The sequence below is a fragment of the Triturus cristatus genome, chromosome 9 (assembly GCF_964204655.1).
Source record: "Triturus cristatus chromosome 9, aTriCri1.1, whole genome shotgun sequence".
Taxonomy (NCBI): domain Eukaryota; kingdom Metazoa; phylum Chordata; class Amphibia; order Caudata; family Salamandridae; genus Triturus; species Triturus cristatus.
In genome coordinates, this window is record NC_140592.1 from 929,117,652 (window position 1) to 929,140,166 (window position 22,515).

Consider the following 22,515-nt stretch of genomic DNA (forward strand, 5'->3'; position numbering starts at 1 on the left):
TTTGTTTTTTCAGTGAATTTCTATGTTTTGTTTTTTAATGTAAAGTAAGATCCATCACCTTGCATGGCGTGAGGTTGAGCCCAGGGCGTGCCCAACCCCCGCTGACGGCTAACCGATGCAAGCACCTTTCCTCCATAGAGCACAGCCTTTGGCTGTGCACCGCAGGGGGTTGGGTGTAGGGCCGGGCCTATGGCCAGGCCCTGCACCTAACTGCCAATTGACACACAAACTCCGCTGCACATGCAGCAAAGGGTTGGGCACAGGCTCTGGCCTGACGCTGCACAGTTTAGGGTTGGGCACACGCAACAAGTGGCGCATGGCTGACTATGTGCAACAATATAAAGGGTGTAATTTTAAGCAAGGCAGATGTACTCGCTCTGCCAAAAAGTCACCTATAACTATAATCAAGAGTTATTTTAATAAATTCACAGGCTACAGTGTTTAATGAAATAATTGCCATAAAATATTTCCAATAAATCATTAATAAAACAAATTTAACATGTTTGAGTTCTCTTTTAGGTCTTGGCTAGGCAGCGCATGCGCTGTCTCGTCGAGAGATGCTGTATACAGTATAGTGGTGGAAGCTCCGCCCACTTTCAGCCTATCTTTGTGATTGGCTGCAATCGTAAATGCTGCATGCTGATTGGTTTTTGTAAACTTAATCCCGTCCCCTGAGGGCCATGTCGTCATTATTGTCCTTCCACAGCTATCCGTCCCTTTACCTTTAAAACCGTTTCGTTTCCCTGCCTCCTCCCATTCCCTCCTGCAGTCCGAGACTTCTCAGGCTAGCAGCACCCCCCTCCCCCCACCCCCTCCCGTTTGTGCCTTTTTAATGCTCGCACTTCCGTTTAAAATGCAATAGGTCTCTGGTAAATACGAGTCCTATTGCATTTTAAATGCTTGCTTGGTGTGGGATTGGTGGCTGAATTAGCACTCCTTTTCCGTTGCAGCGCATGCGCTGCTTGTTTTATTCATTGCAGATTCGGGATGCTGGCCTACTTTGTCATGCTGGTTGCATGACCGTCTCTGTGTTTTCATTAGGTTGGGTTACTTTTACACCTCGTAGTCATTTAGGATTTCCCAACTGCCCCCGCATTGTAGTGGTGAAGAGGGTGCTATATTTGGTAAGGAATTTTGTTTTCTGGTTGCCATGCTCCTACATAAATCTGTGTGCACGCTACGGTGGCGGCACTGCATGCAAAACAAGCAGTTTGTCCATTTCTGTCACGTCCGCCGTCGTTCCTGTAGATTCGAGTGATGCACAAGGGTTCCACCTCCCGACATCCCCGGCTCTGGTTATAGAAACACAGAGTACCAGAGCCATCAAGCGAGGGAATAAGGATAGGTAGGGTTCAGCGGGGATAGGGAGTTCTGGAATGACAAGAAATGATAGAACAACCTACTCTCATTTAGGTCTCACTAATTGTCTAGAACATGTATCACCTCAGGCATACTGCTGCACCATCAGCTTCAAACACAAAACAAGCTGTCATTCCCCCTGTTCGCCTTTGCCCTCTGTTTCTATGGACCACACTGAGCGTCTTTCAATTATGCTCCACCTCCCCTGGTAGCGACTCCAGTATTGTCTCAAGCCGAGGTGCAGGGTTTCTGTTTACATAATTTGAATAGCGCAAACAAAATGAAAATGTCTTGCAAACCCAAATGAAGCCTAACGCTCTTTCCCTCTTGTACAACGAGAGCGCAGGTAACTAAAATGTCTCGCTCACCCTGAACGCTCCTTCTCTCTTTGGCAACGCGAGCGAAAATCACTGCAATGTCTCGCAAGCCTTATAGCCCAACGCTCGTACTTACGAGCGACCGAACTGTCTCTCTCTCTCTCTCGGATGCCTTGGAGAGTTTCCACGGAATTGGTCTCGAAGTCCACTGAACCAACTCTGTCTCTCACTGAACCCTTCGATAATCCCTTGGTCTTGAAAATGCGGCGACGCTTACGTCAGCGTCCCACGTTGAAGTTCCTGGAAGACGGAACCACTCAATCCGCCGAAATGCTCACGGCGAGTTCCGCTCCCGGCGAAGCCCCCAGTCCCATCAGAAGCCGCAGACGCTAGAACAGGCGTCTTCCTTGCTCTGTGCTGGGCGTCGGCACCAACGTGAATCACACTCCAGTATTACGCACCTCGGTTGGCTCCTGAGTCACGTATTTACCCGGTTTTTGCCCCTCCTTCGTACAGCCGAGGATTCTGGTTGTAGTAGTCCTCCGACGACTGTACTTTCGGTAGGCACTCTTGATCAGCGCCTGACAGTATGCCCCCCGTCCGAGCGCCTCCTAGGACCAGGCTTGGCCGGGAAGCGGTCGTGAAACGAACGCACAGCCTCCGGTGCGTGGACGTCCAAGGCCGGTACCCAGGAATCCTCCTCCGCCGAATAGCCCTTCCAGGCCAGAAGGTACCACAGTCTCCCTCTCCGATATCGGGAATCCAACACTTTCCCCACTTCGTAGTCCACATGGCCGTCGCGGAATATCGGCGGAGCCGCCATCCTCCGAGCCCCGGCCGCCGGTTTCAACAGGCTGCAATGGAACACCGGATGGATGCGTAAAGAGGCAGGCAACGCCAACCTATACGCCACTGAGCCCACACGGCGAACCACGGGGTATGGACCAATGAATCGAGGATGGAAAATACCGCGCAACTTTGAAACGGAGATATCTCGTAGACAACCATACTCGATCGCCCGGTTGATATGAAGGTCCGTCCTGCCGGTGGCGGTCTGCCCAGTTCTTGTATACGCTTTTAGCATGCTCCAGATTCGTCTTTAGGCGCTCATGTAATTTCCCCAGTACCTGCAACTGGGCCGCCAGCGCTGGCTGATCCCGGACTTCCGCCGGGAAGGACAACGGAAGAACCTTGGCATGATAACCGTAGTTAGCCCGAAAGGGTGCTTCTTTGATGGAACAATGCCACGCACTGTTATAAGAGATCTCTGCCAGCCAGAGCAGCGACACCCACGAAGCGCTTGCTTCCTTGGAGTAACAACGAAGATACGTCTTGAGCGTTTGATTAAGACGCTCGGTCTGACCATCCGTCTGGGGGTGGAAACTGGTGGACGTGGCCACCTCTACTTGCAGTGCCGTACACCATGTTTTCCAAAACCGTGCGATAAACTGCGGGCCTCTGTCCGACACGATCACTCTCGGAAAGCCATGCAGTCGTACCACGTGAGACAACAACAGCTGGGCGGTCTGGCTGGCCGAGGGAAGATTCTTGCATGGTATGAAATGGCCCATCTTCGTGAGACTGTCCACCACGACCATGATCGCGTTGCATCCTTGGTCCATCGGCAGACCCACCACGAAGTCAATGCTGATGTTTTGCCAGGGCCCAGCGGGAGTTGGCAGCGGTACCAACTTGCCTTTAGCTTTCGAGCGGTCTCCCTTGGCTCGGGCGCACACGTCGCACTGTTGTATCCATCTTCTAACATCCTCTTTCATGTGTTCCCACCAAAAGTGTCGTTGTAGAAGCTGAAGAGTTTTAGCGCACCCGGGATGACCCACCATCAGCGACTCATGACACCACCTGAAGGCTTGACGCTGTAGCGCCCCTGACGGTACAAACAAACTGTTGCGGAAAAACGGCAATCCTCCTTTAATTCGCCGATCCAACCCCTGTTCTTCCCAGTGAAGCCACTGCTCTATGGTGTAGTGTGTTCGGACTGCATGCAAATACGTATCCGCCCTGATAACACATATCACTTTTGCCGGGGAGATGATAGCCTCGGGACTTCCCTGCGAGACATGTGTTCTCCGCCTTGTCGAGATAGCGAATCAGCTTTCTTGTTTTCCGAACCTGGTCGAAAGGTGATGACAAAGTCATATCCTGCAAAAAACAGCATCCAGCGCATCGGTCTTTGCGTAAGGTGTCTGGCAGTTTTTAGGAATTGCAGATTCCTGTGGTCTGTATAAACAGTTACCGGATGTTTGGCTCCCCACAGGTAATGCCTCCATTCCTGAAACGCCTTTCGGACGGCGAGCAACTCTTTCTCCGCGATGGTGTAGTTTGCTTCCGCGGGTGTCAGTTTCCTAGAGAGGAAGGCTATGGGATGCAGTTGTCCTGATTGCGCCTCTCGCTGCGAGAGTACTGCCCCCACTGCTATGTCGGAAGCATCGGCTTCCACTATGAAAGGCGCTTCGGAGCGGAGATGTTGCAGGATCGGGGCTGTAGTGAACGCTTGTTTTAACTCGCTGAATGCCTGCATCGCTTCTCGAGTCCATGAAAACGGGTGTCCTTTTCTCAGCAAACAAGTAAGAGGAGAGACCAGCTGTGAGAAGTGAGAGATGAATCTCCGGTAATAATTTGAGAATCCCAGAAAACATTGGACGTCTCTCACTGTCTTTGGGATTGGCCACTCCTGCACTGCTATCACTTTTCTCTCAGCCATTCTCAACCCTGCAGGACTCAAGACCACTCCCAGGAATTCCACCCTCTCTACATCAAATTCGCACTTGCTCAACTTGCAAAACAATTTGTTCTCCCTCAGTTTCTGCAGGATTTGTGACACGTGCGTGTGGTGTGCGCTAGGGTTCGTGGAGTAAATTAGTATATCGTCTATATATACCACAGCTGTTTTATCGATATACTCCTTGAGCACGTCATCTAGGAAGTATTGGAACGCCGCCGGGGCGTTACACAGCCCAAAGGGCATTACCCTATACTCGAAAAGACCATATCGCGTTTTGAACGCCGTCTTCCACTCATCTCCCTCTCATATCTGAACCAGGTGATAGGCGCCCCTCAAATCCAGTCTGGTGTAAATGGCTGCCTCCTTCACCTGTCCAGCAAGACAGGGATGAGTGGAAGAGGGTACCTGTTCCGCACCGTGTTTTTATTCAAAACGCGATAATCGATGCATGTTCTCAAATCGCCATTGGCTTTCTTGATAAAGAACAGGGGTGAAGCGGCAGGAGAACGGGACGGCCTGATGAACCCTATGTCCACATAGTGATCTAAATAGTGTCGCAGATGTTCTGTCTCCGGTTCAGAGAGGGCATACACTCAACAAGAAGGCATCAGTGCCCCTGGGATCAAGTCTATTTGGCAGTCATACACACGATGTGGTGGTAGGATTTCCGCCTCACTCTCGCTAAACACATCCCTATACTCTTCATAAGTTGCGGGGAGGACCGTTTCTTTCTCAGCTGCGGTGAGAACGTGATACCCCTGGGTAAGTGCTAGAAGATGGGTTCGGTGAGCGTTCGCGCACTCCTCTTTGCAGAAGTCGGTTTCAAATTCCACTGTTTTGCTTTTCCAATCTATCGTGGGATTATGGGTTGTTAACCAAGGCATTCCCAGTATTAACTCATACTGGGGAGCCTCAATGATGTTGAAGGCGACTTCTTCCACATGATCCCAAAGACATCCTGTTTTTGTCAGGGTTAAAGGCTCCGTGACTTCGGTGATAGGTCCTGATTGAAGAGGTTTCCCATCCACTGCCCATACTTTTTCTGGACTCTGTCTCGGGCAGCGCCTTAACCCCAGCATCCTCACTAACCCACTATCCACGAAGTTCCCGGTGGCTCCAGAATCAATCATCACTCTGACCATGTGTTCAGATGAACCCACCCTTAATTTCATATTTATCATAACGTGGGATTCAGAAGCTATTGAATCTATGATCGCCAAAGATGGCAGCTGTAATTTATGATTGTTGAACCTCTTGCCTCCATCTCCTGTAGTCGGAGTCTCTGGGGGAGATGCCTGCAACGCGGCTACCGCCACTTTCTTCATACCGGCATACCCACTCTTTTTCGGTTTTACGGGACAATCCCGAACATAGTGCCCCTTTTTTCCGCAGTACATGCATAAGCCTGCACTCCTGCGGCTTTCTCTTTCTGCCCTAGATAACGGGGCTCGGATTGTACCCACCTCCATGGGTTCTGCCTGACCCTCCGAAGAGGCCCCGACATTTCGGGATCCTCTCTCTATTTTATCAACATGAGAATACACCCTTTCTCCCTTACGTTCCACTAATCTATGGTCTAGCCGTAACGTGAGATTCATTAAATCCGTGTAGGTGGTGACCTGTGGGTCAATTTGGGCCAGTACGTCCTTCATGTCATCTCTTAAGCCCTGGTAATAAAGGGACATTCTTTTTTCCTCTGGCCAGGCGGTTTCCGCAATGAGCCGGTTAAATTGGGTCAGATAAGTCACTAGGTCCTGCTTACCCTGTCGAAGCTCCAACAATTCTCGGTCCGCCGAGAATGTGGTGGCCCTTCTATCAAACACCCTCTCGAACTCTGTACGAAAGGTGTTCCAATCTGACAGCAGGGGATTGTCGTATTTGACCAAGGGCACAGCCCAATTGGCAGCGTCCCCCATCATATACGAAATCGCAAAAGCCACTCGTGAATGGTTGGAAGGAAAGGAAGCGGGTTTGCATGAAAAGTGCAGGGCAATTCGCGTCAAAAAGGTTTGGATTTTTAGGGGATCCCCTGAGAACCTCTCCGGGCTAGCCAGGGGAATGGGTGGAGACACATTCACCTGTATGGGTGAAGAAGAGAGCGTGGCGTCAAACGGGTTCCTGCCCTGTCGATCTAACCTTTCTTTCAGGGCGGCTGTTTCTGCCTTTGAGGCAGCCAATTCCTGTTGCACCACCAGGAGAGCCTGCAACACATCGTCTAATGAGGCCATATTTGTGCGTCACTTGAATCCCCAGGGAATATTTTGTGGGCGCGTAATTCTGTCACGTCCGCCGTCGTTCCTGTAGATTCGAATGATGCACAAGGGTTCCACCTCCTGACGTCCCCGGCTCTGGTTATAGAAACACAGAGTACCAGAGCAATCAAGCGAGGGAATAAGGATAGGTAGGGTTCAGCAGGGATAGGGAGTTCTGGAATGACAAGAAATGATAGAACAACCTACTCTCATTTAGGTCTCACTAATTGTCTAGAACATGTATCACCTCAGGCATACTGCTGCACCATCAGCTTCAAACACGAAACGAGCTGTCACTCCCCCTGTTCGCCTTTCCCCTCTGTTTCTATGGACCCCACTGAGCGTCTTTCAATTATGCTCCACCTCCCCTGGTAGCGACTCCAGTATTGCCTCAAGCCGAGGTGCAGGGTTTCTGTTTACATAATTTGAATAGCGCAAACAAAATGAAGATGTCTTGCAAACCCAAATGGAGCCTAACGCTCTTTCCCTCTTGTACAACGAGAGCGCAGGTAACTAAAATGTCTCGCTCACCCTGAACGCTCCTTCTCTCTTTCGCAACGCGAGCGAAAATCACTGCAATGTCTCGCAAGCCTTATAGCACAACGCTCGTACTTACGAGCGACCGAACTGTCTCTCTCTCTCTCTCTCTCTCTCTCTCTCTCTCTCGGATGCCTTGGAAAGTTTCCACGGAATTGGTCTCGAAGTCCGCTGAACCAACTCTGTCTCTCACTGCACCCTTCGATAATCCCTTGGTCTTGAAAATGCGGCGACGCTTACGTCAGCGTCCCACGTTGAAGTTCCTGGAAGACGGAACCACTCAATTCGCCGAAATGCTCACGGCGAGTTCCGCTCCCGGCGAAGCCCCCAGTCCCATCAGAAGCTGCAGACGCTAGAACACGCGTCTTCCTTGCTCTGTGCTGGGCTTCGGCACCAACGTGAATCACACTCCGAGTCGCGTATTTACCCGGTTTTTGCCCCTCCTTCGTACAGCCGAGGATTCTGGTTGTAGTAGTCCTCCGACGACTGTACTTTCGGTAGGCGCTCCTGATCAGCGCCTGACAATTTCATCCAGAGAGTATGTTAAATGGCATAACTATGCAAGGGTCCTTGTAAGGTAGATATGTGCACATCGCCGATCACCACCTTTATTTGCTGGTCCTGTTACTGCCGCTACCACGATCTACAGGGCCAAGCATGGTTTATCAATAGCTCCCTTCGAAGTTTTTCTAAAGCCAGTGCATGTAATGTAGGAGGTCTGCCTGAATGATGAAACTTGGAGACGGTAGTATATTGGCTAAATATATGAGAGCGCCGGGCGTGACACGACCGCGCGGTCGATTTCCCTACTCGCGCATGCGCAGTACCCATTAGCGCTGTCCTCGCCCGCTACGTAGCCACGTAGCGTGCGAGGACTAGAGCGCAACACTACATATCTCCCTTCTTTTATATTGCCCAATGAATGTACGGTCCTTACAGTCTTACAGGGTGCTTAGCTCCCCTCTAGATCAAAGTCTTGGAAGCGGCTGGGTCTTACCACCACTCTGCCTGCTCTGGTACGCCTTACCGGAGTGGAGGAAGTATCTGGGGTACCATCCTCAGCTGCGCTCCCCACCCTGTCTCAGGGGGGTACCTCGTTCTCCTCTCCTCGGGGTACCACTCTCCTCTTCCTGCTGTTCCTCCGTCTCCGTCGTCCCTTGATCTTCCTGCTCCTCGCGGCTCTCTTCCGCCTTCGTGTCTCTTTCTTCGGCGGATTTACTTCCTTCGTTTTCGCTTGGTTTAGGTTCTTATTGTGTCTTTTCATTCTCTTCCAGGGGCCATCTTAGAATCTTATTGCATTTGGACATGCGATCTTGGGACCACACATTCCCATCGCTGAGCAATGCTGCCCTCTCGTACACTTCCTTCACCTGTAGTGGTGAACTGTACTTGCTGTCTCCCTTCCTTTTCCGTATAGCTAATCTGACTCTCACCCATTCTCCTCTCTCCAGAGTGGTTTCCTTTACTTTTCTCCTCTGATTGTAGTACTCTGTGTATATCCTCTGGGCCTTCTCTAGATTGTGCTGTACCACTGCGGGAGACCATTTACTGGTGATCGTCTTCTCTCTCCATGTCACGTTGTCCTTGGTGAAGGGGTGTCTTCCTCTTAAGATTTGGAATGGGCTATACCCCGTGCCCGTGGGGGTGATGTGGTAGGCCCAAATCATGTTCTGTACCTCCTTCTCCCAATCTTTTCCCATCATGATGGCTGCTTGAATGGACCCCATAAGGACTCTGTTGAATCGTTCCACCTGTCCATTACTCGACGGGTGATACACTGTGGTGTGTAGTAGTTTGATTCCGTTTCTCTCGGCGTACTTGTACCACTTTTCCGACGTGAATTGAGGTCCATTGTCACTCAGGATGGTTCTCGGAATACCTTCCCTTAGGAAAACGGTAGTTAGAAACTTAATCACTGTCTCTGCATCCATTACTTCTTGTATGTGTATCTCCGGCCACTTCGAATATTTGTCGACCAGAACACATAGGTATTGGCGTGTTCCATGGGTGTACAGCACAGGTCCCAGAATGTCCACGGCCACTTCTTCCCACGGGCCACTCGGTAGTGTGAACTTCCCCAAAGCCGGTCGTAGGGGATTCAGTGTTTTGTCCGCTCTTTGGCACTGATCGCATTCTCTCACATGCCTTTCCACCTGAGCGTCCATTCCTAGCCACCAGTACATGTGCTTCGCTCTCGCTTTGGTTTTTACTATTCCTAGATGTCCTTCGTGTAGTAGCGCGACCAGTCGAGGAACTAACGCTGCCGGGGGAATTACTTTATCACCTCTGTACAGGAATATGCCTTTGTCCCCCACTGATAGTTCCTCCCTGACTTCGTAGTATTTCCTGAGCGCCTCACCTAGCCGTTTTTTCTCAGGCCATCCATGTATTATGTTCTCTTTGACTTCACTAATCTCCCTGTCTTCTGCGTACGCTAGGGTCCAGTCTTGCTTACTTATCACTCTTTCTGGATCTTCCATCACCGCTACCATTTCTTCTTCTTCTATTGTTGTGTTCGGGGCTTCTTCCATGGCTGCCACTCTACTAAGGTAATCTGCTACTTTGTTTCGTGTCCCCGGTATGTACTCCACATCATACCTGTACTCTAGTAACTTGTGTCATTTTTGCGATGCGGGGTGTGGCACTGGCATGCCCACTCAAGGTGAGCACTTTGACTAGTGGCTTATGATCCGTTTTGAGTTTGAACCTAGTGCCCCATAGAAATTGGCGGAACTTCCCCATGACCCACACCACCGCTAGCATTTCCTTCTCGATTACGCTATATTTCTGTTCAGTGGGTGATAGCGTTCTTGATGCGAAACTGAGGGTCTCCGTCATTCCTTCTCTCCTCTCCTGCATGAGGACTGCCCCCAGTCCTTTCTCGCTGGCATCCGTCGTCAGTACTGATCGACCGAGCGAGTCATATCCCTGCAGTGGCACTGCTTGGCTGATGTCTTTCTTCAGGGTTTCAAATTCCTTTTGTGTTTCCTCTGTCCACTTTCATACCGTTTTGTCCCTTGTTAATTGTCGTAGGTGGTGTGTCTTGGTAGCAAAATGTTGCACAAACTTGCTGTAATATTCTGCCATCCCCAGGAAGGATCGCACCTCTTCTTTGTTGGATGGGGCCATAGCATTGCATATCACTTCCACATTTGCGCGTTTAGGCGTGATGCCTTGTCCTCCTATTTCATGACCCAGGTAGGTGACAGACGTCATTCCCAGTCGGGACTTCTCCCATTCCGCGGTCAGGCCATTGTTTTCTAGCACACGGAGTACCTTATCCAGCTTCTCATCATGGTTTTTTCTATCTGTCCCCATCACCAGTATGTCATCTTGGAAGTACTGAATGCCCTCGATGTCCTGGAATAGGCGATGCATTAATTTCTGGAACACCGCCGCTGCTGAGGCAAGGCCGAACGGCATTCTGCGAAATTGGTAGCATCCAAAGGGTGTTATAAAAGATGGCAGTTTCTGGCTTGTCGGATGTAGGTCTATCTGGTGATAGGCCGAAGTAAGGTCAATGGTGGAGAACCACTTTACCCCCTTGGTCTTGGACAACATTTCTTCGATTCGAGGTAATGGGAATTTTTCCACGATTAGGCATTTGTTCAGTTCTCGAAGGTCCACACACAGGTGGACTTTCCCATTGGGTTTCATTGCCACTACCAAGGGGATGAGCCATTCCGAGCTGTCTATAGGCTCTATTATTCCATTTTGCTCCAGTCTACGGAGTTCCATTTGCACTGCTTCTTTTATGGCTAGGGGCACGTTGCGGACTTTGTGGGATACTGGTCTGGAGTTCTCTTTGAGTACAATCTTGTGTGTGACTTTCTCCAGTTTCCCAACCTTCCCTCTAAATACCTTTGGGAATTTGCTCTTCATCTCTTCCAGTCCCGGCCAGCTCCCGGGCGCTGTCATAAGCACTTGTGTGTCCCCTCCTGGGTCCAACTTGATCCCTAGATCACCTTGATCCATCCATCCTAGGACGGATGGGCCCTTCTCCGCTACATATAGTTTGCACTCCGCACTTCTTCCTCTGAATTCGAAGATCAACTTCCTGTATTCCACCATGGGAATCGGTTCACCTGTGTACGATACTGGTCGTATATCTGGTGGTTCTAGCCTTGATCCCAAACTGGGCTCGAATTCTTCCTTCCACACTGCTCTTTGGATGATAGTGTATGGGGATCCCGAGTCTATTACTATCTTGATTCTCACTCCTCCTATGACCATGTCGGTTTGCGGGAGCGCTTTCCATCAATTCTCAGTACTTGGTCCTCCACACATAGTACCCCGTCATCTTCCTCTTGTTCTTCTTCTTCCCCCTGTTGATCTTGCATAACGTACTTCACCATCGGTCTCTTCGTGTTTCGTCGACAAACCTTTTCATAGAGTCCCATTATGCCGCAGAACATACACTTCGCTCGAAACGCAGGGCAACGTTTGTCTTGGGCTGCATGTGCTTGACTTCCGCACCTGTAGCATGACACGTTGTGGTCTCTATTCTGCTTCCATGTTTGCCCCTGTTTCCCTTTCCATTTAGTTGGTCCTTTACCTTCCGGAGACATGGTTTTGCTCCTTCCCTGTGGTTCGCCGTCGTCGACTTTGTTCACCATGGTCTTCTGGAGCGTCTCCCTTTTCGCTGCATCAGCGCACCTTTTTGTCAATTCCTCCTTTTTTACCATGGCAATTACTTCTTTTAGTGACGCCTCACTGTTTGTCCACAGCTTGTCTTGCACACTTTTGTTGGTGGTGTGCATGACTATCTGATCTTTTATTAACTCGTCATGCAGCACTCCATACTTGCATGTCACCGCTAACTTTCTCAAAGCTGCTACATAATCGTCTATGGATTCACCGGTCTCTTGTTTCCTTTGTTGGAAATTGTATCGGTCAATGGAAACATTCACCGCCGGGCGGTAGTGGGTGTCGAGATCCTCAATGGCGTGCTTAAATACGTCGTCGTCGGCAGCTTGTCTGGGTGTGGGGACCAAGTTCTGAAAAACTCTTATGCCTTCCGGGCCTAAGTTGTGCAGGAGAATCCTTTTCTTCCTCACGCTGGGGAAGGGTTCTCCGTTTTCATCTTCTAGAGCTGCAATATAGTTCTTGAAATACTCTCGCAGCGAAGATCCTTGCGCGCTCATCTCGGCGCGTCTTTCTGGTGCCGCCCCTGGGCCTCTTGGACTGCCTGGCGCGTCCGCGCTTCCTTCCTGCGCCTGCTCCTGTTGTGTTTCTTCTGCTCCCCCGTCTCTGCGTGCTGCAACCCGATGGGTTGGAGTCTTCTCTGTCCTTATCTTGCCTTCTACCCCCTTGCTGGTTTCTCACCCTGTGGTTGGCTCCTGTATTTTCTTGTTGCCTCTGCCGCGCTCTCCCTCGGTTATGTGCACCTCAAAGATGGTCTTCCTACTTGCAGTCCCCAGTGGTGGCTTCCAGGCTGGCCTGTGCTTGCAGGAGTGGTGGGTCTGGTCTCTCAATTCTCTTCACCACGTTCTTTAAGATCCTATCCTCGTCGCCACTGTAATGTAGGAGGTCTGCCTGAATGATGACACTTGGAGATGGTAGTATATTGGCTCAATAACTACTTTATTTAATCTCTATATGAGAACGCCGGGCAAGACACGACCGCGCGGTCGATTTCCCGACTCGCGCATGCGCAGTAGCCGTTAGCGCTGTCCTCGCACGCTACGTAGCCACATAGCATGCAAGGACTAGAGCGCAACACTACAGTGCACTCTCTGTCACCATCAAGGCGCCAGATCCCCAACCCCTAGTGGAGTTGCAAAAAAGTTTAAATCCCTACAACCGTTTGCTGTGTGATCGGTTGTAGGAATTGCTGCCTGAATGTAGTAGAGGGCTGTTCAGCATAATGGACTAGATCTAATTATATAATTTATTTATTTGTTCCTCTGTTCATTTGCATTGCTTTATGCGCAGTGAAATTTCAAACTCCATATTGTAAATATCACTGACACTACCAGTATGCTTAATGTAATGTTTAGTGAAATTCCAGATGTTACATATACCTATTAGAAACAAGGCGGTACTGAGTATACTGCATTTTGAAGTACTTTAAAATAAAATCTAAATGTTTTTTAGATGTGAGATGTCTTCCGCATTGAGGTGTCAGTGGTTCAAAGTAGATCTTTTTGTCTTTTAAGTCAGCCTCTAGCCGCTTTCCACAGGGCAGTTGATTAAGAGCGGTTCCAGCGCGGGAATGAATCTCTCGTTACTGTTTGCATCCTTCTCGGAACCCGTAGTCCTTGCCAGCAAGCAGCAGACGCTGTAGCTACATAGCAAACAAAAGGAGCCTTTGGAGTGGATCGTGTCCTTGAGCCTAAAAAGGGGGCTCTGACATGACCGTGAAGCCAGCGGCCTTTCTGCCAATGCATTGTGCTAGTGTCCACCGCATAACTTAGAAAGGGGGCTCTGACATGACCGTGAAGCCAGCGGCCTTTCTGCCGATGCATTGTGCTAGTGTCCACCGCATAACTTAGAAAGGGGGCTCTGACGTGACCGTGAAGCCAGCGGCCTTTCTGCCAATGCATTGTGCTAGTGTCCACCGCATAACTTAGAAAGGGGGCTCTGAGTGACCGTGAAGCCAGCGGCCTTTCTGCCGATGCATTGTGCTAGTGTCCACCGCAAGCCAGCAGCCTTTCTGCCGATGCATTGTACTAGTGTCCACCAGGTAACAAAAAGGAAAAAAGTTTGTGTGAGAGGATCTTTACTGCAGTGGTTCTTGACCTTTGGACTGGGGTCCGCAAAACCCACTCAGGGTACGCAAATGCTTAGAAAATTAAACAATGACTGATTAATAGTGCATATCACTAACGAAGCAAAATTGAAACCGGTAAAACATTTTGTAAATGTAGAAGCATTCGAAATTTGAGGCACAAAAAATAAGTTCGTATTCTCAGATTGATTTGTGGGGGTGCATCAAACAGAATATAGTATGGACTCAATGGATTATAGATGAGCGCAAACCTTTGCATTGAAATTTTTATATATTTTTTGTATAAAATGTTTGAGAATGCAATATTTTATCATTTGTTTCTCTTTTATGAATGCTTGCTTCAGTGTTTTTTGATTTGTGGTTCAGATCCTTGACAATGCATATGCAGAGGTCCCCGTTTTCTAGTAATGACTTAGTGGGGATCCTTGGATTCCAATAAAGATACGGTGGAGATTCTTGTGTTCTAGTAATCATCAAGTCTAGGTCCACAGAAGTCAGAAGGTTAAGAACCACTTTGTTACTCTATCTTCACAGAAGATAGATGGTTTGCTGAAGATGACTTAAAAGGACTACTGTTAGGACTCAAATAGTTCAGCCACTGTCTAAGTCAGGGTTGTGCATCAGCGACTTCGTGTGATGCTGCAGGTGCGGTTCACATAACCTCTGACAACTGAGCGACACACAGGACTTCAGGCACCGGGTCGATTGTCATTACTTTAAGGCATGTGCCTTAAAAACGTAACCCACTCTCAAATGTGTAAGCATACAGATTGGGCCAGACATTTTATGGTATCAAGATGTCCCCAAAGTGGATGACTAGTATGACAAGGACCTGAGGGAACGAACTGGCGTAAGGTGCATGTGAGGAGCTATATCCACTAGAAAAGGAGATTTTGTTAGCCGTGTAACTCTCGTTCCCATGGGTCGCCTACTCTGAGGGCTGTCCCATAGATTGTCTCTGCTCAGAGAATGGTCATTCCCTTGCATTGTGTGCGCTCAATGACAGTTTGTGTATATAGTCTGGCTGCTAAGGACCTATCAATTAAACAACAAAAGAGTGACAAGGAGATAGGGAGCAAAAAAGAGGCACGGGCAAAAACCAAAAATATTTGTTAAAAGAACCCTCACTCACCAACCTAGTTGGTGACATGCTTCATCATCGGGTTCCCACCAGAGAGGCCGAATGCCTCTCTGGTGTGCTGCGACGCCTGTGTTACAGCAGAGCTGGTTTCTGGTTGTGAAGGGAAGTGAGATTAAAAGGTAAGTGATTTTAACCAATGACAAGTTTATTCTTGGCAAATCAAAAAACGATAAAAACGTGAATTGGGCAAGATCTGGCTAGTGATGTTAACCAGGGCTTGACCAATTTTTAGGTCGACATGTTTCTGCTTTTGGTGCCCAATCGGCTAAGCTTTCATCAGGACCATGGGAGTCTCCACGGCGGTATGCACACTCTAAGGCGCACCCTAACCTGTGGAGATCAAATGGTAAAACTCACGGTTTTACCCAGGAGCCTCCTAATTATCCGGGGCTCAGAATGTCTGAAAGAGAAAATAAGACAGACAAACCACATATAAAGAGACATACAGAGACAAAACATTGTTTGATTGCAGTTTTGAAACGTGCTTTAGTGAACAAACATTTTTTGGAACCGTGCTGTGGAGCGAAAGTGGGTGTCTTGGTAGCGATATTAGCTATCAACACCTCAATACGAGTGATTATTCATCGTACATAACTTGTGAAAATGTGGACTAATAATCACAAGACAAAAAACACTACTTGTGTCTACATTCGATTACATCAAGTGAGGTCAGAACTACTGACAAGGTGCAATCGTAGTGGCTAATTGGCCGGAGTGAATGTCGAACATAGCGAACTCGTGAAGTGGCAGGCATGCTAAAAAACAAGCGTCTGTGGTGTTTGCCAGGCGCCGTTGCTCCAAAGCATGTCTAACGATAAAAATAGCGTCATGGAAAAACCAAATGGCCCTCTTACTTATGTTGTAGTTGTTACTAACATCATGGGTCCGGGAGGGGGGTAGTGAGCTATAGTATCTGGCGAGATAAAAAAGCAAATCGTAACTGTTATCATCTGCTTTAGGAACAGAAGTTGGAAGGAACCTAATGCGGTGTCAGAAAAGCGGTTCGTCAACTTACTTCCAAGCTCGCACACTCCCGCGATCAACCTCGATCTGTCCTCCTCGGCCCGGATCTTAGTGAGTGAGCGGGGAACCCGGAAGTAAATACTTCCTGGTTCCAATCACGTGATTGTTTCTACGTACGTATGCGTGTAACCCAAAGGGGCGGGTGATTCCGAATGTTGAGGATGTATTCCTATTGGTCTTACCCTCGTGATTGATGCAACAGGAGGGGCGGGTAATGACGAATGTTAGGGTCGGATTCCTATTGGCTCTCCCCTCACGATTGGGAGGTTGTGAGTTGGAACGTTTTTCCGTCAAATATTACCATTAGAAAAACGTGATATCCATGTCTGATCTCCAATTGTAATAATTATTATGTGCATATGCGTGTAATGCAGTTTGAAGGGGCCTAGTGCTTCCCCTTCGTAATTTGGAGGTTGTTTTGATGTAAACGTTTATTAAAAACGTAAGTTTCCAGCGTATAATCTCAAATTAAAGACTATTTTCCTGGATGTTAATATACCCGGGTTGGCATATATCGCATCATAAGGAATATCTATGGGCAGCCATGAACGAGGGAGTTAATGTCAACATGGTAAATCGTGCTGGCAACAAACACAGAATGCAGTGTGCGGTTCCAAGAACTACACGGAGGCTACTAAGGAGTTGATGTCATGTATGGTGGAATCAGTTTTTCAAAATGGAACCCCAAGGGATATTATCATTCAGACCTTGGAGGTGGGTAGATAAACGATAGACCCAACGTTGTTCTTTCTCAGATAGCAATTGTTGGTTATTTGCTCCAGGCCTGAGTTTTTCGATGATCGTCCATCTCATGTCATTTGTGGTATGGTTCAACTGTAAAAAATGTTCAGCCAATTTAGTGCTCAGTTTGCGACATCGGATGGTGCTGCGATGTTCGCAAATGCGCTGTTTTATTTTTCTACTCGTCATACCGACGTATCTCAGTCCACATGGGCAAGTGATCATGTAGACCACATCGGTGGAATTGCAATTGGTGTGCATTCTCTGTATCCATTGTTTGCCTTGTTCCAGTAGTAAATACTTAGAGGGGGAGGTCAAATGACAGACACTGCATGACCCGCAGGGGTAGTGGCCAACAATGGGCGGAAGACCCCACGTACTGGCAATGGACTGATCTTGATTTCTTTCTTGAATTTTCGGACGGGTATGTACAAGGGAGTCCTTAATACTCCTTGCTCTTTTATAAGAGAATAAGGGCTTCTCCCAATCATGTTTATTGCTCGTCAGAATATTCCAATTCTTCTTTATGGACTTGCTCACTGCGTTGGAGGCTGCGTTGTAAGTTGTGACGCAAGTGAGAGGTGTAGTGTCCTGATCACCTTTCTCATAAACTTCCAGAAGGGCTTCTCTGTTTTGGTTACGAGCTCGTTTGTTGCTTTTAGCCAGTATTTTAGTAGGGTAACCACGATCTTTCAATTTGGCAGTAAGATCATTGGCTTGCTTTTTGTACATTGAAACCTCACTACAGTTACGACGGAGCCGTAGGTATTGACCGAATGGCAGGTTTTCCCTCAATGGGCGAGGGTGGTAACTGGTGAAATGGAGTAAATTGTTTTTTGCCGTCGGTTTGTGGTGGGTTTTAGTTTGGAGGATATCGCCTACCCTGGTGATTACCACATCCAAGAAGATCATTTCATCTTTGTTGTGAGTATGTGTGAAATTGAGGTGAGGATCACATCCATTCACCCAGTTGTAGAAATCAAGGAGGGAATCCTCAGAACCCTGCCAGATGATCAAGACGTCATCAATATATCTTTTCCAAAAGAAAATATTGGACGCGAAAGGGTTTTGTGGCGTTAGGATAAATTTACTCTCAAAATCAAATACATACAGCCCTGCTACCGAAGGAGCAAAAGTGCTGCCCATCGATGTGCCGGTTGACTGTAAAAACAGATTGCCCTTGTATTCGAAGAAATTTCTTTTTAATGCAAGTGTGGCACATGCGATCACAAAATCACGCGGTGTTGTATGATTCCAAGGGCTGGAATCAAGGGTGCTCCTGATTACATTGATGGTGTCATCCTGGGGAATACAGGTGTACAGGCTTTCAATGTCCATGGTCACCAGAAAAATTACCCCATCCGGAAGAGTGATCTCTTGGAGGAGGGCCAGTAGACTTTTCGTGTCTTTAAGGTAGGTACTAGTAGCCTGTATCAGTGGTTTCAGGAAGAAATCACAATAACGTGACAAGGGTTCCAAAAGAGAGCCAATCCCAGATACTATGGGACGTCCAGGAGGAGGTATCCTGTTCTTGTGAGTTTTAGGGAGGGTGTAGAAGTAAGGGATGATACCCTCACTGGTTGTGAGGTAAGTTGCTTCTTGTTTGGTGATAAAACCCTGGGTTTCTGCGTTTTCTACCAGTTGGTGAATTGTACTTCGGAGTTCATCGGTGGGATCAGTAACAAGAGGAGTATAGCTGATAGGGTCATTGAGGAGGCGTCTGCACTCCGTGTCATAGGCAGTAGTGTCTTGTATTACTACTCCGCCACCTTTGTCTGCCGATTTTATCACGATGTTTGGGTTGGCTTGTAAAGAATGTAAAGCTTGAAACTCGCCAGTTTTCATGTTCTTGAAGCGATTTGGTTCTACAAAGGCGTCAATATCGTTGGATACTGCCTGTTCAAACGCTGTAATCTCCGGTGGAATAGCATAAGGAGGCGGAGTGAAGGTGGATTTTACCTTAAACCCTGTGTCACTTGGTAGCGGCTGGGTATTATCCAGAGGCTGCCTTTCAAAGAAACTCTTAAGTTTCAGTTTCCTGAAGAAATTTGAGAGTTCACATTTGAGTTTGAATTTATCGAAACGGGCCGTAGGTACAAAACCTAGCCCTTTTTCCAAGACTGATGTCTCATCAGGTGTCAGTATCACTGAGGAGAGATTTGTAATTAAACTCTTTGGTTGCTGGGGCCTGCTCGTGGTGCCTTGCTCCGCGTGTTGTCCCCCACTGTTTCGTCCTGTTGCCATTGGACTTGAGTGGGTCCTCTTCTCCGTCCGCGGCCTCTTCTGCCCCTCTCTAAAAAAGGGGGGCGATACTGGTTCTGTTGGTATTGGGGATGCGGTAGAAAACCAGGGTTCCAACCCATCATGGGATGGAATGGTGGGGGTTGGAAAGATGATTGCTGGAAGGGATGCCAGGTCTGGTTGTTATATTGTCGCCTATTCCTTCCCCTTCCCCGTTGGCGTGCTTTATAGCTATCACCACTCGAATCACTTGCTGTTGAACCCTCAAATGAACTATCCGTATTGTAGTCATTTCTTGAAGGTGGAGTGTAGTCTGGGCTGGTGTATGGGTATGCCTTTGTATAGGACCATCTTGATAAATCCTTCTGGAATTTCTGTGCTTTAGATTGCGTGAGGGAATCCTTGTACTCATTAATCTCTTTATTCAGTTCGTCCAGTCGTTTTTTGTAGCCAGTTAAGGTAGTTCTGAAGTGGGTTTCCGTTAGTTGGATCTCTACCATAATAGCCTCCGAGAGCCTTAGCGCTGTTTTTATTATAAGCACTAACCAATCCCTGGTACAGTGCCAGGCGATCTGTGCCCATTCTTTTCTGAATTGTGCATCATCCAGAAAAATGCGAGGGGCGTTGGTAACCAGCAGACCTTTGGGTGCTATGTTGTTTCTTAAATACTCAGTGAGGATCGTGCCATGGAGAATGGTACGTATTCGCCCTCTTTTTTGTTCGCTCAATTTATCCCACTCTGTGGTTTGTGAGATTGTTTGGGCGATCGAGGGGTCAGAAAAAAGTGAGGGGTCTGCCAACAGAGCATCCACCTCTTCATTCGAGTAAGAGAGGCCAAGGTTATCCATGCTGCTATAAGTAGAGTCGCTAAAGTAGGGCAAAAAGAAAGGGAGTTAACCCTCGCAGCTGTGCGCTGCAAAATATCACAAGAACACAGAGAGGGTGAGGGACTATCACTCTTGTTCCCCCTGGTTAAATCAATTAAACAACAAAAGAGTGACAAGGAGATAGGGAGCAAAAAAGAGGCACGGGCAAAAACCAAAAATATTTGTTAAAAGAACCCTCACTCACCAACCTAGTTGGTGACATGCTTCATCATCGGGTTCCCACCAGAGAGGCCGAATGCCTCTCTGGTGTGCTGCGACGCCTGTGTTACAGCGGAGCTGGTTTCTGGTTGTGAAGGGAAGTGAGATTAAAAGGTAAGTGATTTTAACCAATGACAAGTTTATTCTTGGCAAATCAAAAACCGATAAAAACGTGAATTGGGCAAGATCTGGCTAGTGATGTTAACCAGGGCTTGACCAATTTTTAGGTCGACATGTTTCTGCTTTTGGTGCCCAATCGGCTAAGCTTTCATCAGGACCATGGGAGTCTCCACGGCGGTATGCACACTCTAAGGCGCACCCTAACCTGTGGAGATCAAATGGTAAAACTCACGGTTTTACCCAGGAGCCTCCTAATTATCCGGGGCTCAGAATGTCTGAAAAAGAAAATAAGACAGACAAACCACATATAAAGAGACATACAGAGACAAAACATTGTTTGATTGCAGTTTTGAAACGTGCTTTAGTGAACAAACATTTTTTGGAACCGTGCTGTGGAGCGAAAGTGGGTGTCTTGGTAGCGATATTAGCTATCAACACCTCAATACGAGTGATTATTCATCGTACATAACTTGTGAAAATGTGGACTAATAATCACAAGACAAAAAACACTACTTGTGTCTACATTCGATTACATCAAGTGAGGTCAGAACTACTGACAAGGTGCAATCGTAGTGGCTAATTGGCCGGAGTGAATGTCGAACATAGCGAACTCGTGAAGTGGCAGGCATGCTAAAAAACAAGCGTCTGTGGTGTTTGCCAGGCGCCGTTGCTCCAAAGCATGTCTAACGATAAAAATAGCGTCATGGAAAAACCAAATGGCCCTCTTACTTATGTTGTAGTTGTTATCCCATAAACTTGTCCACACTCAATTGCAGACCGTTCCTTACGCACTGTGTGTTTAGTGACTGTTCAGTCCCATGATGTATCTTCTCTGTTGAGGGCTGTCCCATAGGTTGGCTGTGCTCAGTGGATGGTCACCGTCTTGCACCGTCTGCACTCCGTGATGCTCCCATGATTTGTCTACTCTATCGAAGACAGTCTCTTAAACTTTCTGTGGTCAGTGAACTGTCATTCGCTTGGCACTCTGTGCTTGATGTCTGTTCGGTCTCATGGTCTGGCTGCTCTCAGTTGAAGGCTTGCACGTGTTACACTAGTATATATTGGGTAGAGTGTCTCTGGGGTAGAGGAAACTAGCTTTGGGTGGCAAGGTGTCTAGTGTTGTGATTCACTGGCACAAGGGGGTTGGTGATGAGGAATTCTGGGACTGATGGTGGAGGTGTCTGGTGTTGTGATTCACTGACACAAGGGGGTTGGTGATGAGGAATTCTGGGACTGATGGTGGAGGTGTCTGGTGTTGTGATTCATTGACACTAGGGGGTTGGTGATGAGGAAATCTGGGACTGATGGTGGAGGTGCCTGGTGTTGTGATTCATTGACACTAGGGGGTTGGTGATGAGGAATTCTGGGACTGATGGTGGAGGTGTCTGCTGTTGTGATTCACTGGCACAAGGGGGTTGGTGATGAGGAATTCTGGGACTGATGGTGGAGGTGTCTGGTGTTGTGATTCATTGACACTAGGGGGTTGGTGATGAGGAATTGCAGGACTGATGGCGGAGGAGAGTCTAGAAGAGCTCTTTTGGTAGGCCTATTGCCAGTGAGTTGCATCTCTGAGTGTGGCGGATGAGGGAATGTTGCCTTCCTGAGAGTTAACTGCACTGACAGCTTGTCTGCCACTGGTGGTGAGTGGCTCTAGCTTTCTGCACTGCTATCCAGGCAGGGGTCATGTGGAGCGTTCACTGTAGAGATGTGGCTACTCGCACCTGAATCGGACAATCTCAAACAGAAAGACATGGCTGTCTGGGCTCCAGTGTGATGGACGGAGCATCTGTTCCCATGAGGCACAGGGTCAGACTGATTTGCATATGGCCATGTCTGAACTGGGGGGGCAGAGTCGGCTAAAGAACGGTGATGGATCAAACCCAGATCTGTTGACTTGGTGTGAGTGTTTGATTGGTTCTGATGCTCCGTCCATCACCACCCCCTTTTGTACCGCTTTGTTCGCCATAAGTTGGCAGGGAATGCTCAGACGCGAGTCCCTTGCTCACTTTGCCACTGGATTCAAGCAAGCCTGGTTGAAGACAGCTGAAATGCCAGAACCCGGTCCTAGGAAGCTTGTTTCCGGTCCAGGGAAGGCATGGCTTGGCAGTTCGGGCTGGACTGTTCCCATGAGGCACAGGGTCAGACTGATTTGCATATGGCCATGTCTGAACTGGGGTGGCAGAGTCGGCTAAAGAACGGTGATGGATCAAGCCCAGATCTGTTGAC